The 17,207-nt window shown below is 38.9% G+C and overlaps 1 protein-coding gene across 1 annotated transcript in view; it reads right to left on the reverse strand.

Annotated features, from left to right (window-relative positions):
- Nucleotides 1-9,561: 9,561 nt before the first annotated feature.
- The window catches only part of KBTBD8 (kelch repeat and BTB domain containing 8), a 113,887-nt gene continuing 106,241 nt past the window's right edge, over nucleotides 9,562-17,207 (reverse strand). The window contains exon 9 of the transcript XR_013357686.1: nucleotides 9,562-11,888. The gene's annotated coding sequence lies outside the window, so the exon portion shown is untranslated. The remainder of the gene's footprint in view (nucleotides 11,889-17,207) is intronic.

Below are 17,207 nucleotides of genomic sequence, written 5' to 3' on the forward strand. Positions count from 1 at the left end.
GCCCATAATCCCAATCTAATCATAAGAAAAACGTTAGAAAAGCCCCACTGGAGGACTTCCTACAAAATACCTGACCAGCACTCCTCAAGACTGTCAAGGTCATGAAAACTGAGAAACTCTCATGGATCAGAGGAGATGGAGAAGACATGAAAACAAATGCAATGCAGTACCTTGGGTTGGGTCCTGGAACAGAAAGAAGATATTAGTGGGACAACTGGTGAAATCTAGATTAAGTTTGGAGTTCAGTAACAGTGGTGTACCAATGTCTATTTCTTAGTTTGGACAAATGTTCCATTGTAATGTAAGATGGCAGCAAAATGGAAACTGGATAGGGTATATATGGGCACTCTCTATATTATCTTTGTAATTTTTCTGTAAATCTAAAGGTATTCCAAAATTAAATTTCTAAAAAAAAAAAAAAACAAAAAAAATTATATTTAACCATAAGCCATCATTCTACTGGAGTGGAATTTCAGTCCTATCTTTATTAGAACTTCTTAGATTCTCAGAGTATTTGTCTATACTCATAAAGTCACTTAAAACCAACAATTATGCTGTCATATTTGGGGGACACAGGCAAGAATGGCAATCCCAAAGTTAGGATTCAGTTCTGTTAAGGGTACCTGATGATAAGTAAACTGAACGTCATGCCTCAAAGGCTCTGGGGCTGTCTGTAAGAAACTGTCATGCGGCAAGGCATGCGGTGCCTTTGCTCATGGGGCCTTCTAGCTTCCATCCCAGTCTAGGGATTGGGAAAAAAACAAAAACAAAAGAAACCAAAACTCTTCTTTTCTTGCTGTCCTCAAAAACTGCTATTTCACCCTCACCCTCCCTAGAAATACCTAACATCTTATTTTCCATGAGCTCAAACTTTCAAAAGAGAAAGGGAAGAGAGTCATCTTTCTGCCATTTCTTATTTGGCCCTGCAAAATTCCTCAGCATAAGAAAAAAAAAAAAAAAAACACTTACTTGCCTGAAATGGATTGAGGAAAAACTACAGCAAAAATAAATGGATAAACATATGGGAAGGGGGGAAAAGGAAATGGGATAGAGGGAAACAAGCCACAAACATGACAGAGAACAACAAACTGAGGGCTGATGGAGGGATGTGGGTGGGGGATGGGTTAGATGGGGGATGGGTACTAAAGAGGACACTTGTTGTGAGGAGCATTGGATATTGTATGTAAGTGATGAATCACTGAATTCTACTCCAGAAACTGATATTGCACTGTATGTTAACTAACAAAATTTAAATTTAAAAAAAAGAGAATAATAAACATCATATATAAATTATCCAGCTTTTACATAATTCCAAACTGTTTTATTATTGTGATCCCAGTAACTTATCCCAAGGAAGTACACATAATTGGGATTCTTCACACCTCTGTCCTCAACAGTCATCTTACAGCAAAAGAAGCTCATATCTGTACAATTCACCTCATGCCTTTGGGCACTTACTTCCTTGAGACTGGAGTTATCAGTGCCTTTCTGTTCCAAGAAAAGGGTCTGTGCTTGCTCCTTCCCATAGCAGGAGACTCAAAGAGATCACTCAGGACACAGGGAAGCCTTCATGCCAGGCTGAGAGCAAACCTGGGAGGAATGGCAGACAGAGCAGGGAAATGTTGATGTTAAAAGGAGGCGAAGAAAGATAAAGGTCCAGAGTGGAAAATGAGGAGAAGGGGATAGAAATCGTGTTTGGTCTGAGGAAGGCAGCAGCCGTATAGATCCTTGAGGCTTTTCAAGGTGTGTGAACTGGATTCTCTAGTGTTAGTTGCAAAAACTAAATTCCTTTGAATTTGTCAAGGTTAAATGATATGTAGATCAAGGTCTACAACTTTTTGACTGTAAAAATGGCACTACTGATATAAAGTTAAAAGCTTTTGCCTAAGGGTGAGTGTAGGGGACAGCACTGCAAATAGTTGTTTCAGAGGGTGATCACGGTCACTTCTCAAGAGACATGTGTCACAAATTGTGAGTTTGGAAGAATTCTTGTTCTCCTCATTTGTGACCCTAATATTTGTGGGGTGTGGGACAAGAGAATAAATGGAAGCCCGCATAGAGTACTTTAAATGTTTAAAAGTTATAAATCAGTCTAACAAACTCTTAAATAAAATGTAATCTATTTTCCTACCTTGGCAAATAAGTCTTCATTATGCAAATTCAAAAATATGTGTATCTTTCATATGACTTATAGTTTAATTAATATTGAGTGCTGTTCTGGGTGGTCTGTTATTAAGATGGTTGATGTTTAAAGGAGTAATAAAATAAGGACAGTTCTTAAATGATCACATATTTATTGCAAGCGTTATTTTTCTGGCCTTCATTTCAGCAGAATTATTAATTATATTTTATAATCATCATTTTCACTTATATTCTGTTGACAGTCATCTAAAGGATCAAAAATGCAATATCATGCAATCTGCTTATATTTTTAATATACTTAATCAGGAATGCAAATTAAATTAAATATTAAAAAATTGGACTAAAAGTAATTTTCAAATGCATGCAAAAAGTTATTTTTCTTAATTATCCAGAAGTATTTGTTAAAATTAGGAGCCAAATATTGATTAAAATGATAAATTGCAACTCAATTATTTTTAAAAACCAAAGTTTTACTGTGTTTTATTTCAATCAAATTATCTAGTCTCTATTTATAAAAATAATACTGTTTGCAATATAGGTTTCAATACCCACCTAGTTGGCAACATAAAGCATCAGTGACACAGTTCATGGGTGATGTATCTGGAGTAGACCAACATACTTAAACATTTAGGAATAGTATAGATAACTTAATATTGTACAATATTCTTCACCTGCCACATGCAATTGCTGTGAATACCATACTAATTTGTGTATATCTCTAAAACTGTAAGTTGGAAAAATCAAGAATATTCAGAAAAATGGACATTCAACCCTAATGGAAAATGGTACTTTTGGGGGGAAGAATCTGTTTATTCTCACCATCTGACAGAAAGATTTCTATGAGTTAAATTGCCTTTTATTTTAATTAAGTTCTACCTCACAAAACCTCTCCACATTCCATAGCTACTACCCACACGTCTTGACAATATTTGGAGGTAACCACTTTTTGTTTTGAGTCCACAGTGAGTGTGAAGAAGCCTTTCCCCAAACCCAACAGGCTGAGCCACAAGAGTAGAGGGTTAAAGTTAATGGACAATGCTGCCTTGTTGCATTAGGCTGGATCCTGAGTGGCAAAAGGCTCATGTGTTCTTTAAAAAATTATTTTTTAGTGTTTTGGTATGCAAGGTCTCTAAAGCAAGCGCCACAGAGCTGGGGCCCTTCTTATCTAAGTCAAGGGGCTCTATTGGTGACTCTTACTGATCTTGGTCACCAATCATGATTATTCAAATCCTACATCATGTATCATTCATTAAAAAAAAAAATTCTCATTATAAGAGGTAAGATTACATCAGAGTAACAGAAACCGAATTTAAAAAAATATAACATAAGAGCATCAGATGGTCTCGTGAGGCTAACAACGACAGAATAAACATTATCCCATTTTTTCTGCCTTCTCCTTTCCCATCGTCTCAGAAAGGTGTATGAATCATAGGTAGTAAGGTGGTTGGTTAATGACAAGTGCTGGCCCTTGTGCCCAAGTTCAGATAGCTGCTTATCTGTAGGTTGTATTTCCTCCCTGTTGGAAAATTTTATAGAATCCTAATTCAGCATATGATGCCTTGGACAGAGATCTTGGAATAAAGATACTGGCTAAGGAGCAGCAGAATTGCCCATATTAACAGTGTGCCAGATGGCACACCTTTTCTCCTTCCCCATGAACTCCTTATGCCATTCCAGTCACCTCAAAGATCACCTTTTCATTTGATATTACAGGCAGAGTGTTGTGGGTGGTGAGATTCTTTCTTTCTTTTTTCTTTCTTTCTTTCTTTCTTTCTTTCTTTCTTTCTTTCTTTCTTTCTTTCTTTCTTTCTTTCTTTCTGATTTTATTTATTTATTCATGAGAAACACAGAGAGAGAGGCAGAGGAAGAAGCAGGCTCCCTGCAGGGAGCCTGATGCAGGACTTGATCCCAAGACCCCAGGATTACAACCTGATCCAAAGGCAGACACTCAACCACTGAGCCACCCAGGTGCCCCTAATTGGGATATCACTGGGTTGAGCTGCAGGCAGTCCCCATGGAGAAAGAAGATGTTTAGCAACCAAAGGAAAGTGGGATCTTAGCATCCCTTTTTTCTTTTCATGTAGGACATTTCATGCCCTCTCTGGAAGCAAGTCTTGGCCCTAGCCTCCACAGTTCAAACCCCAAGACTTCCCCAGGACCGGTTCTAGATAAGTTGCAGCTGTAAGCTTTATATCATCAAGGACTGGGATCTCTGCCCTATTTGTGTAAAGGTACTCCGTCTCTAGACACATTAGCCTCTGCTTCTGCATGTAATGATTCAAGGGTCCTCTAGGACCACTCAGCTACTATCAGGGAAATCTTTTTTAAGGATAATACCCCAGGCCTCTGCTCTACGAATGCTACGTCAATTAAAATTATGGCCTGTTTAATTTAGGTTCCACATCCCTAGGAGCCATGTCTTTTTGTGATTGCTGCTTTCTGCAGAAACTCAATTTCTACAAGTTGTGCCTATTTTGATAAGTCTTAAACTACAAGTATCTCTCATTTTAAGGGCTTAGCTACTGGAGCACTGAAAGCTTAGCTGGACCAGAAGTTTCTACAGCCTGCAGCTTCGTGGCCTGTGTGGTGGGAAAACAAAAGAAACATGAACTTCCATATACATATGTCCTTCCTACACACGCCCATGAAAAGAGATCTCAAAAGTCTTGACCAACATGGAGAACCCAAAACTAAGACCTTGAAGCATTGAGCCTTGGTGGACTTCCTGTCCCTCCAAGTAGATGAGATCTTTTTTTAGACCAAGTGGAACCAAGTGAAACACTACTTCCTGGAAGTCAGTAGGAAGAGAAACTCAAGATGCTGGAGAATATGAAGAAGGAAGCAAAGCAGCTTTGGGCAACCTGGGAAGTTCCATCTTGCTTAGGAATATTCCATAGTAGTGTTTAAAAGTGTGGACTCTAAGACCAAACTTCCATGGTTAAAATCCTACTTCTAACACTTAATAGCTATATGACCATGAACAAGATATTTAAATTCTCTGTGCAGGGAGGTGGGAATAATCACAAATCATAGGAGGTGCTGAGCCCAGTTATCAGTATTAACTGAATCTGCCGGTAAACCTCTTAGATTGTTTCTTGACCTAACTGATCCTCCCTTAGTGTTACTTATCCTTATTATCCATCATAATCATCACTAGCTCTTGGAGCTAGGCCATGGCTCCAGACCCAGTTTCTATGCATTATGATCACCACTGAACAGTGTTCCCAAGGTTGTACTGGTTTTTGGTCCTTAGAGTACTGATCGGTAGTTTCTGTATGGAAGACACATCCCCATTCTTTGGGTCCCTAGCTAATGTAAAGACTCAGCTGGCTGGAAGCATCTTCCACTTTTCAATCAACTGTCTCAAAAAGGCATTAAAATATAGGTTAGGATAGAAAGAGACTCCTAAAATGTTGTTGCAATGTTGAGCTCAATCTCATCTAAAGGACTGTTCACAGGCAAGAAAACTCAAAAGATGCTGAACTGGATTTTCTGATGGACACCTTTTCTCTTTTCCAGGATCCATCCTAGATTTTGGCCAAGGTTTCCAGTTTATGACTGTGCATGCAGCTGTGGCTAAGCTGTCTGCTTCTACCTGGTCCACCTCACCTGCCACTCAGTAACCCCTGGTGGTGACAATGGGACTCGATTGCTTCATAGGAATAGCCACAGGCAGACCATGGAACCCCATGTCTTTTACTATAACCTTAAGTTGTTCTTTCAGGCAAAAAAAAATAATACCAAGTAGGAGTGTGGAACTGAAAAAAGAAAGGAAGAACACAAAAAATGTTAAATATGTGGATAAATATAAAAGTTTTTTCTTATTTTTTAAAGTTTTAAAAGAGTATTTGAATACTTGACACAAATAGAATAACCTGTTATTGGGTTTATAGACTATGTAGAAGTAAAATATATAATAAAAGTATAAAAGACAGGGGCATCTGGGTGGCTCAGTGGCTGAGCGTCTGCCTTTGGCTCAGGTCATGATCCCAGAGACCTGGGATAGAGTCCCGCATCGGGCGCCCCTCAGGGAGCCTGATTCTCCCTCTTCCTGTGTCTCTGCCTCTCTCTGTGTCTCTCATGAATAAGTAAATAAAATCTTTTTTTAAAAAAGTATAAAAGACAGAAAAAATGGATATTTTCTGCTAAAATGTATGAAGCAATATAATATTTTTGAAGGCAGAGTCTGATAAATATATATTGTCAGTTCTAGAGCAACCAATAAAAAGTAAAGAGGAAGAGCTAATAAGCTAATAGTAAGATATAAAATAAACCACAGTCGGGATCCCTGGGTGGCGCAGCGGTTTGGAGCCTGCCTTTGGCCCAGGGCGCGATCCTGGAGACCCGGGATCGAATCCCACGTCGGGCTCCCGGTGCATGGAGCCTGCTTCTCCCTCTGCCTGTGTCTCTGCCTCTCTCTCTCTCTGTATGACTATCATAAATAAATAAAATTTAAAAAAATAAAAATAAATAAAAAAATAAACCACAGTCAATTCAAAAGAAGGCTAGGAAATAGTAAAAATGGAACAAAGAACACATCAGATGAATAGAAAATAAATAATAAAATTTAACATATTGATAATCATATTAAATTTAAGTGGCCTAAACATTCTGATTGAAATTTAGAAATTACTAAATGGGATTAAATTGGAGATTCAGCCACATGCTGCTTACAAGGAAATTATTTCAAATATAAAGACACAGACCAGTTAAAATTAAAAGGATGACAAAAGACATAGTATGCAAACACTAATCCAAAAGTAAGAAAGAGCATGGTCTGAGATTTGGGGTTGAATCTTAGCTCTGCTGCCTACTCAATGGTGAATGTGGACAAGTCACTTCCATGAGCCTCATTTTCTTCCATTTGTTTAAAGTGAAGATAAGATACCTGTCCCATGGAGTTGTAGCATAATTTATTTTATTTTTTTTTAAGATTTATTTATTTATTTATTTATTTATTTATTTATTTATTTATGATAGACACAGAGAGAGAGAGAGAGGCAGAGACACAGGCAGAGGGAGAAGCAGGCTCCATGCTGGGAGCCCGACATGGGACTCGATCCCGGGACTCCAGGATCACGCCCTGGGCCAAAGGCAGGCGTTAAACCGCTGAGTCACCCAGGGATCCCTGTAGCATAATTTAAATGAATTAATCACACTAAGCATGTGACTTAGTTCCTAGCATATATTAACTGCCTAATAAATAATAGTTGTTTAATTGTTACTAGTGTTTTTAGTCTTGTTGTAGAAACCTCTAGATGTGACCCTCTGAACTAGCTTGTCAAATAGTCATGGTCTCCAAAAAGTTTCCTGCTCAGGCTGGGTCATGGGATTCTAGCAAGCATGCAGAAGGAATTTATATTTTAGTGGCTGAAAAACAAAATTCAGTCTGCAGTACAAGCTGGTTAGGCAATCAGAGCCGCTGTGGAGCTCTTGGAAAAGATCGATTGGCCTTATCTTTAGGCAGAGCTGGGACCGTCTGTCATCCCCGAGCTGACTGGAGACTGGCTTCACTCAGCCTCCAAAGAGAAGGGATGTGCCCTGCTTGACAGGGAGATGGCTGGATAAGTGAGTGGATAAAGGAGGGAGAGACACCTGGAAGCTGCGGGATGCACTTGCTGTCAGTGGGTGAACGAGAAGGGAGCATCCGTTCTCCCATTTCTGTTGTGGCGTTACGTAAAGATAATGTAACACAGATGCTCAGGATAAATAATTCAGAGGAAAACAAGAGACATAAAACCCGGGCACCATGAGCAGCAGCCAAGATATCTGCGGAAGCAGCTCCTGTGCGCCCTTGTTCTGACAAAGTCTGCATTTGAACTTTATATCCAGATGTGAATCCTTAATAGGAAAGTGAAAACATAGTAATTCCACTGGGCTGGAAGCTGTGTGATGAGTTCAGCTGAAGCTGCTGGCTCGAGCACCTGTTTTCCAAGAACTTTGCCTTTTTCTGTCCTTGCAAGCAACTGCCCTCTCTCCTCTCCACAGCCTGCGCCCAAACAAAGATATCTCAATGTCTGCTTAAACAATCAAATATTGAATCCTGATTTTATTGAATAATAATACTTGATAATCAGTCTTGTTTATTGAGCATCTGGCACATGGCACTATACTAAGTATGTGCTCTGTTTTATCATGTTTAATCCTCACGAACATCCTTGGAAGAAGCTTCTATCGTTTTTCCATTTTGGAATGGTAGGACACTGAGGTCAGAGAGGTTAAGTACCTTACCCAAAGCCATACGGATAAGAAGTAGTTTAGTAAGAAACAGACACTGAGCACTCTGACTCAAGAAGAGCCTGTTCTCTTAATCACTGTTGTACTACTCCATTAGCCTTGCAATCATTAGGAAAATTCTTCCAATGCAGGATGATCACCCAGTGATTGGTGGCTTATGTAACTGTGTCTTATAAAACTTGCGGAGCGACTAATGGTATGGACCTCACTGGCACAACTTCCTGGTTTCTATCCCCCTTCCTTCAATTCATAGCTAGGCTCCCATGGGCAAGTCTCTTAATCTCTCTGAACCTCATTCCCCAGCAGAATAATGGTGCCCACCTCCTGGATCCCTGAGGGGATTAAATAAAATAATCCGTGCAAAGGGCACAGTTACCAGTACCTGGAACATACTACACACTTGCAAACAGTAATAGTAATTAGTGGACAGCTGACAATTGCTTATGCTTTGGAGTTCAGTTCCTGTCTTTCCTTGTCTTATACATATGGGCGTCAGCCATGTGGTTTTCTTGGACAAGCTAAATGAAAAGAGAAAGTCTGTCCTGAGCAATAGTCTGTAATTGTGACCTTTTCAAGAAAATCATTTCTGGGTTTGGTTTGGTTTTTTGAAGGCAGGGGTGGGAGATAGGTAGAGGTCATCAGTGAGGTAGTTACATCCCCACAGGATGGCAAATGAAATCTCGTGAAAGATGGCATGTGAAGTAAAATGACCATCAGGCTTCTTGGAGAAGTCATGCTTACCAGGGATGAAGGTTCCCCTAGGCAGTGGTTCAGGGCATTATCTACCGGGGCCTTGTGGAAATGTGTTTCAGAATTGGGATGCCCATTAGGCAAGGAGAGGGAAGGCAGTGTACAGGATGGCACTGGCCTTTTCAGAATCCCCTGGCTTGATTGATCAACAGCCCTGTGCTGTGTTTGTCAGTGGTATACATGCAGGAGGAGAAAGGACTCACTGACCATATGTGAGCAAAATATGTATAAACAAAGCTGCAATTTATTGGAAAATCAAATCCATATGCTACCTTTTTATCACTAAAGTTTCAAAGTAGATAGAAAAGGACATGAACCAACCAAATTTCATAACCAAGACCACTGGTTGAGGAAATAATGCCATCTTAATATTTTCAAATAGTAACAAACTTCTCTGCTGCATATAAAGACCGACACACATCTCCAAGACACTTGTTTTTATTTTTCAACTGATGATACCACAAACAGAGCATCCTTATTTGACAAAAGCCCCCATACTATAGATTTCATAAATGGTAACACATAATGTAATTTAAAACAAGTTTTAATATTTCATTTTCCATCTTTCCATGACTCAATATGCTTTCTGAAGAAAGGTTTATACTTTTACACACATTCAGGAGAATGCTTTTAATTATAGATCAGAAGACCTCTCCTACCTCCAGTTATGCTTTAAGCATTGAAAACTATATTGTACTTAAATAAACAAGTGTTTTTGTATACCCATGCATACATTTACACACACACACACACCCCTTATAACTACAAACATAAATAGACTTTTTCAGCATCCTTGTTATAGGTACCTCTTTTATGAAATGTTATATAAATATTGATTTATCTTAAAAAGTATTAATTTACCTTAATTACAAAGCAATTATATGAATTTTCTTAAAAGCTTAATAGTTAACACTTAGCACTTAGCTAGGCACTGTGATAAGCACTTTATTTAATACTCATACCCTGAAAACAGCCCTATGAAGTAGGGATAATCATGTCCATTTTTCAGAAGAGGAAACCAAGATGTTGAGGAACTAAATAACCTCCTAAGTTACTCATCTAGTGAATTGGGAAAGCAGCGATGCAAATCCATATCTGCCTCTCCCCCAAATCCTCTTGTTACTTCATTACCCTGCCTGTCTTAGAGATGATCTAACCAGCTCATTCACTAATGGAGGAGGCCCAGGGAGATATAAAATGGACTGCCCACCATTTCTGAGCAAATTTTTAGTAATGGAGCCAGGGCAAAAAGTTGGGTCTCCTGATTCTCTACCCAGTACTTTTTTCCCCTGGCTCTTCAAAGTTGCTTATTTTTCTCTCCAAGGTTCACAAATCCTCTTGTGGTTGGCAAGGGCTTCAAATATCATTTCCGCTCTTTGCCTTACCAAGAAAATCAGCAGCCGTGCTGTGGTCAGAAGGGCACAGTGCTGGCTTTGGTGAACATCCTGTGTTGATAAAGGCAACAAGAGAAACTTCTGTCTCTGGGAGCACTTTGAAGCCACAGGAAATCCCCAGAGGGCACAGGCTGATGGAGCACCAGTTGCTAGTTTTGTCCTAAAATTCCCCGAAACCCAACAAGGTGTTTCAGAGCAGATTTTAGAGCCCGGGCCCATGCTTGCACGTGCTGTTTCTCCTGCACTAGACCAGATGCCTTTCATTTCAGAGTCGACATCTGGTGTTGTCAGGGTATTTAACAGTTGCTGATTGGTAATGTGAACAGAATATACTGATCGCTTTCCCCCAAGCTCTTTAAAGGAAAAAATGAAGGAGAGGAAAGAGAGAAAACATTTATCTATAATAGTATTTAAATTTGTTTGTTGCTTGTTTTGTCTCTCTCCACTCAATCTATTATGATAGAGCTAAATAGTTTGCATAATTATCTGCCTAACGCCTGTCTCCATCCCCAGGACATGGACTAAATGAGGACAGGGACTGTGTCTGTTTGTTCCCCCACTGCATTCCCAGGACCTGATTTCCAATCAGTCAGGGCAGTAAATAGTTTTACTTAAGAAGACAAGGTCTGAGGGTGACCACAAGAAAAAATGCAAAATCTCAGATAGATGTCCTGAAGCCACAGAACATTGTCCTCCTATAATAAGTCATTGCTCACTTCAGGGACGCTTGTATTTGAACATGTGATGTATACACAGAGAAAAATGGAAACCACTAGTGTGGAATTTAAGAAGTTAATTTTTTCCTCATTAAGAAGGATGAAACAGATGAGTTATAGAGTAGCAGATCGGAGGAAAGCTAATCCAAAAGGTATGTCTTCTACCACAAATTCAGAACAACTGAGTACTTACATATCCCCTGAGCACAGAGCAGCACCCGACAACTCTGGCGTCCTACTTACACCAAAGCCTATGTACTGATATGTGAGACTAGAAGTGTTTTTGGGGTGACCTTGATGACTCATAGCTGCCAAGAAATGGACAGAAGTACATATTAATTCCACCTAGCAGCCTGCAGACAGGAATGCTGATGGTTACAGACAGTCTTTGGCAAGCCATTGGGAAAATCAGTCTTGTTCAAATACGCATATAAACTCTCAGCCACTAAAGTCAATTGAGTTCTATCAATGCAAGAAATAAAGATTCGAGAGTCATGTGCAAGAGAGCTGCAGAGTTAGGTAATGGTGGTCCATTATTGACAGAGTTCTGTTTTGCTGGCAGTAGAAATAACAATCAGTGGTTCACATTCTTTCTCTCTTAGTACCATCATCAAGTGCGTAGTTGGGAGAAAAATAACAGTCCTCTCCTCTGAAAAACAATAGCAATAAAAAAATATTTTAAAGGAACATCCAACAGTGGCTTCTCTCCCTAAAAAGTTTTATGTGTTTCCTTTCCTGGATGAAGCTATAAGTTTTTATTCAGGAATGATAAAAGAGAGTTTGATGCTTTTTCATGACTTCTTTATTCAGGGCACTATCTTCCACTAGAAAATTGAGAAAATGGTGTCTTAAAAGCCTGGGAATTTTTTTTTCCAATTTGTCCTCATTTTGGTAGAAAATTTGAAGGAAAACTAAGAATTATGTTTTTGACCTTTTTTCTTCTGGTTAATGGATTTTTTTTTTAAGCCCAAGTCATGTTGGCAAAGAATTCTACACTCTGATTCTTCAGTGCATAGGCATTAGAGTATGACATGGATGTGACATTTAATGTTTCACGCCTTGCATATTAATAGAGGGGGGAGTAGGAAAGAACTGTCCTGAGGGCAAAGCAAGACTTCTATTTTTCTTCAAATGTTCATCACTTTTCTGCTCTCATCTCAGGAGGGGATTATACTGCCCGAATAGCTGCAGGCAGACATCCCTTGCAACCCAGTCGCAGCTCTGAGAAAGAGTTTAAATAACATTTTCTACAGAATTCTCATACTTAACAGCTAATATTTTGGATTATTTCAAGAAAAATTTAATCGTGAATTTTTTCTACTTTTTTCTTGTATGTTGCCATAACAACTAGAATCAGATTATGTTCATAAGTAACTCAGCAGAATCCCATGAATCGCCCAACCAGTGAGTAAATCACTTATAACCTCATCCTTCCAATAAAAAATATTTTAGCTACTCACTTATTTCCTGTTCCATTCCATCCTTAGCTGAATTTGTTGTTTAACAGTTTTGTTGGGGGTTTTTGGTGGTAATATTTGAATTGATAACTAGACACATAACTGGTTAACTCTTGGGAAGCTTTAGGAAGATGGTCATTAGGGAACTGATAGGAAATGTGATCGGAGATCAGCTGGAAATGAATACATTTGATAGAGATCAAATTTGTGGCTCTGACATTTGCAGTCTGGTCCGGTGAACAGAACTGATTATCTGTGTTCGGGTATATCAGTTTACCCTTTTTCAGATATGTGGCCCTTTGGTTCTGCATTGAAGCTATGTATTACAGAGCATAGAGAAAACAGGTTGACTAACTGAAAATGAAAGATCCTTATTAGACTCTTTTTCCCCCCCTAAGAAGCCTTCTTCTCTTTCATCTGAAAGGAATCTGTATCCAGTGTGTTTATTAAAGTGGCCATATCAGTGACTAGAGTTAATATATGAAGCTTAGTTACACCTACTAAAAATATATGTATATTATTATCAGAAAGTGGCATAGCCATCAAAAGTACCTGGTCCATATTACCTACTGTTCCTGTATCATGGTTCTCTCCCCCAAGATCACCATATAAAGAAATAGATAGCCTACTTACAATTTAAATGTTTAAAGGATTGCTACTCCTTGAAGATTTGAGCTTCTCTCACCAAAAAAAAAAAAAAAAAAGTCACAATTTAGAAAGCTCTTGTCTGTCCTAAGAGGAGATAACCCCCTTTTCTCTGTCTTTTCTCTCTATCCCTGCCAGCTCCATATACATGGAATTCTCTAAACTTTTAGAGGTTAATATGATGAGTTATTTTAACAGCATGAACAGCCAGACAACCTGACACTGATTACTTTCTTTACTTTTGGGGACCTGTAGACTATCAGGAAGGATAGATATTTTCTTTCTTCTCTCTAGGAAAAAGAAAACATTATTGAGTTTTCAGATGAATTAGGTTACCCTCTCCCTGTCTCTGTCTTTCTCGGACACATGCACACACACACATACACAAAACATACTCAATACAAACTCATACATTCAAACTGAAGGACACAGTTTAGACCTTATGGAAGAGTGAGGTGAATCACTTCAAAGTCAGAGGAAATGGATGTAAGCATTGAAAATTGAAGCATGGGGCCAGGTTGAGTCCCCTGAACCAGAACAGGGCTTCCCACAGAAGAAAAAAATAATGGTTTCCAGAGTGACCAAGAAGTGGTATGGCCACCAAGTTCCATGATTTATGAACAACTGCAAAAATTTCCATGCTTCTGTTTGGCATAAAAGGGAGTGGTGGGGATCCCTGGGTGGCTCAGTGGTTTAGCGCCTGCCTTTGGCCCAGGACGCGATCCTGGAGTCCCGGGATCGAGTCCCACGTCGGGCTCCCGGGATGGAGCCTGCTTCTCCCTCCTCCTGTGTCTCTGCCTCTCTCTCTCTCTATGTCTATCATAAATAATAAATAAATATTAAAAAAAAAAGGGAGTGGTGTTACTTACTCATCTTTGAGTCATTCTGAAGGTCATAATGAGCATTTATTTAAGTGACCACCAAGGTGGGTAAAGGCAGGAAGTCTTTCTCCAAGGTTTCGTGTTTGCATCAGTCTACTGAGGTAGTGGAAGCAACAGGGATGTCCAAATAATAATTAGGGTTCAGAGCCTGATTTAATTAACTAAAATGTGTTTATACTTGCACCCAAGACTGGAATGTAAATTTATACCAATTGGAAAAATAATTGATAAAAAAAGAGTGTAGAAGTGCAGGCATGTGTGTGCTAGCATTTTTCTTAGACGTCCTTTGAAGCAGATCCAGAGACAAGGATTCAAGTGCAGGTGGTTTATTTAAGAAGTGAATCAAAGGGCAGCCCCAGTGGCTTAGTGATTTAGTGCCACCTTTAGCCCTGAGTGTGATCCTGGAGACCCAGGATCAAGTCCCACATCAGGCTCCCTGCATGGAGCCCGCTTCTCCCTCTGCCTGTGTCTCTGCCTCTCTCTCTCTCTCATTCTCTGTGTCTCTCATAAATAAATAAATAAATAAATAAATAAATAAATAAATAAATAAATAAATAAAATCTTTTTTTAAAAAGTAATGAATCAAAAAAATCCAAGTAGATGGGTGAAGAGTGATACAGCAAAGGGGAGGCAGCAAATAAAATGTGTGTTACCAGACCAGTTATCATTGTGAGTTACGGGAACTTAATCCAGCTGAGAAACTCTGATAGTCTCCAGCCTCAGATTATTCCACTTGAACAGAAGGGAACTTGGGCTTTTATATACCAAATGACAACACTCCTTTTGATGATTGTTCCCACAGGACATTAATCCCCTGGACTTCCATTCTATCCAGTGAGGTCCTAGTCACCAGAGGAGGCACTCAGGCCATTGTAATTTAAGGGTGAGCTACAATGGTAATGTCCAAGGAGAAATGGCTGGGAGCCCAACAGGGTCTGCCACAGACTGTGATCCAGTCTGTGTTGGTTTTAGTGACAGCAAGCCAATAGCTCTCCATTTATAATCATGCCAATAGCCTTATTTTTTTGAAAATTGGAACCCCTTCAAGAAGTTCAACAATTTCACTTAAGTTTTCAAATGTGCTTTAAAAACATACACTTTTAATGTTGGAAAGGAACAGTAATGATCTATGCCATGCCACTGGCTTTACTAATGAGGTTACTGAAATCTAGAGAAGATAAGGGATGTGTTCAAGTGTCCCCTAGTGAGTAATACAGCCTATATTAGCAGCCAGAGTTTCTGATTTCCAGTCCAACATTGTTTTGACCAAATTACATAATTCATAGTTTTTTATACCTCTTGTCTGTGGCTATTAGTCAAAAGTAGAATTTAAGCAAAATATTATTCAATATGCCATCTGAGTTGGTATCTAGTGTGATATCATCACTGGGTTATTAAAATGTAAATTTACTCTCTGCCCATCCCTTCCCTCTTTCTCAATGTCCCTTGCAGTGTTACAGCACAGATAATTAACATTCCCCTTCCCCCAAAGCCTTGCATTTCCTTGGCTTCACTGTGTCTATTCAAATGGTGTCTCCTCTACTAAGAGTGGAGTTCCACATTGTACCCTCACTGGGTATTTCTCTACAAAAAAGGGTCATACTTACCCTTTCAAGTCTAAGAAAATGTCACTTTCTTTTTAAAAGTCTCCTTGACATCATATCACAAAGTTAGCTTTGGCTTCTGCTCCATAACATTTTGTTCTTATATTAGCATTTACACTATAGCTTAGAGGGTTGCTTACCTGTTTGCTTCCTCCCTTCCTCAGTTGCTTTAAGGCAACAGCTTTGCATCATACAGATAGGTTAGGTTTATGTTGAGGTAGTAAATGACCCTAAATCTAAATGACTTAAAGATCAGTTGACTTTTTTGTGCACATTTTATGTCCATCAAAGGTCAACTAGAGTCTCTCCTCCACATTGTCATCATTCTCTTTCAGAGATCCAGGCTGGCAGAGCAAAAACTATCTAAAGCACTATGCATTGCTTTGGAGGAAATTTTTTTTTTAAGTATGACAAAGCATATACAAGCTTTTGAACCTTCTACATAAATGATGTATGTCATTGTTTTGACTGACATAATCCTTACCACATGCCAGAATATTTGTGATCTCTCTTAATTATAACTTTCATATTCACCTTGCCTGGCACACAGTAGATGCTTAATAAATGCTTAGCAAATAAACGAGTGAGTAAATGAACCAATGAATAGTTATATGCATTTCATTTATTTGAGAAGTATAAACTATTTTAAGTACTGTAAATTAATCAACATTGAGGTTATTATTTCTTTTTCTTCACCAAACAGAATCATCATCATCATCATCATCATCATCATCATCATCATGGTAGTTATTATCTATTCAGTATTGTGTGCTGGGCTCAAGCAGAGGACTTTGGAGACTTATTCAGTCATCATAACAATCCTCTAAAAAGTGCATTATTTTTGTTCCTATTTTATAGTTGAGGAAATTGAGGTAAAGAGAGGTATTCACTTTCCCAAAGTCACAGAGAGAGTAAGTGAAGGAATCAAGTCTACATCCAGATCTGTTGGACTCTGAAGTCCATGTTTTTAATAATTTTTGTTATACTTCTTCCAGAACATCCTCTTCTTGATCTTTGAATAGCCTAGCTAAGGCTACTTCCAAAAATTCCCTAGAAAGGCTATATATTACTGTGAGTCAACGGGTAAATACAAAACCAAACTATATTAGTACAGGGCTGGGAGTAGTTTCAAGCCACAATTGTCTAAAACTGCTCTATTATTTGGTGTTTTGTACTTTTTCTAGCCTTTTGACACTCTGGACACCAACTGCAAAACCTGAGGTGTCCACTGAATGCTTATACAAACACTTAAAGGGGTCCAAAGTTATTATCTAGGGAAAATATGGGCTCTTGGCCCCTGGCTGCTCACCCTGAGACTAAGGAAATTGAACTAGTCTTCTGCCTATTTGGAGACTCAGGTTCAGCTGATAAACATTTCCAA

Source organism: Canis aureus, chromosome 19 (genome assembly GCF_053574225.1).
Source record: "Canis aureus isolate CA01 chromosome 19, VMU_Caureus_v.1.0, whole genome shotgun sequence".
Taxonomy (NCBI): domain Eukaryota; kingdom Metazoa; phylum Chordata; class Mammalia; order Carnivora; family Canidae; genus Canis; species Canis aureus.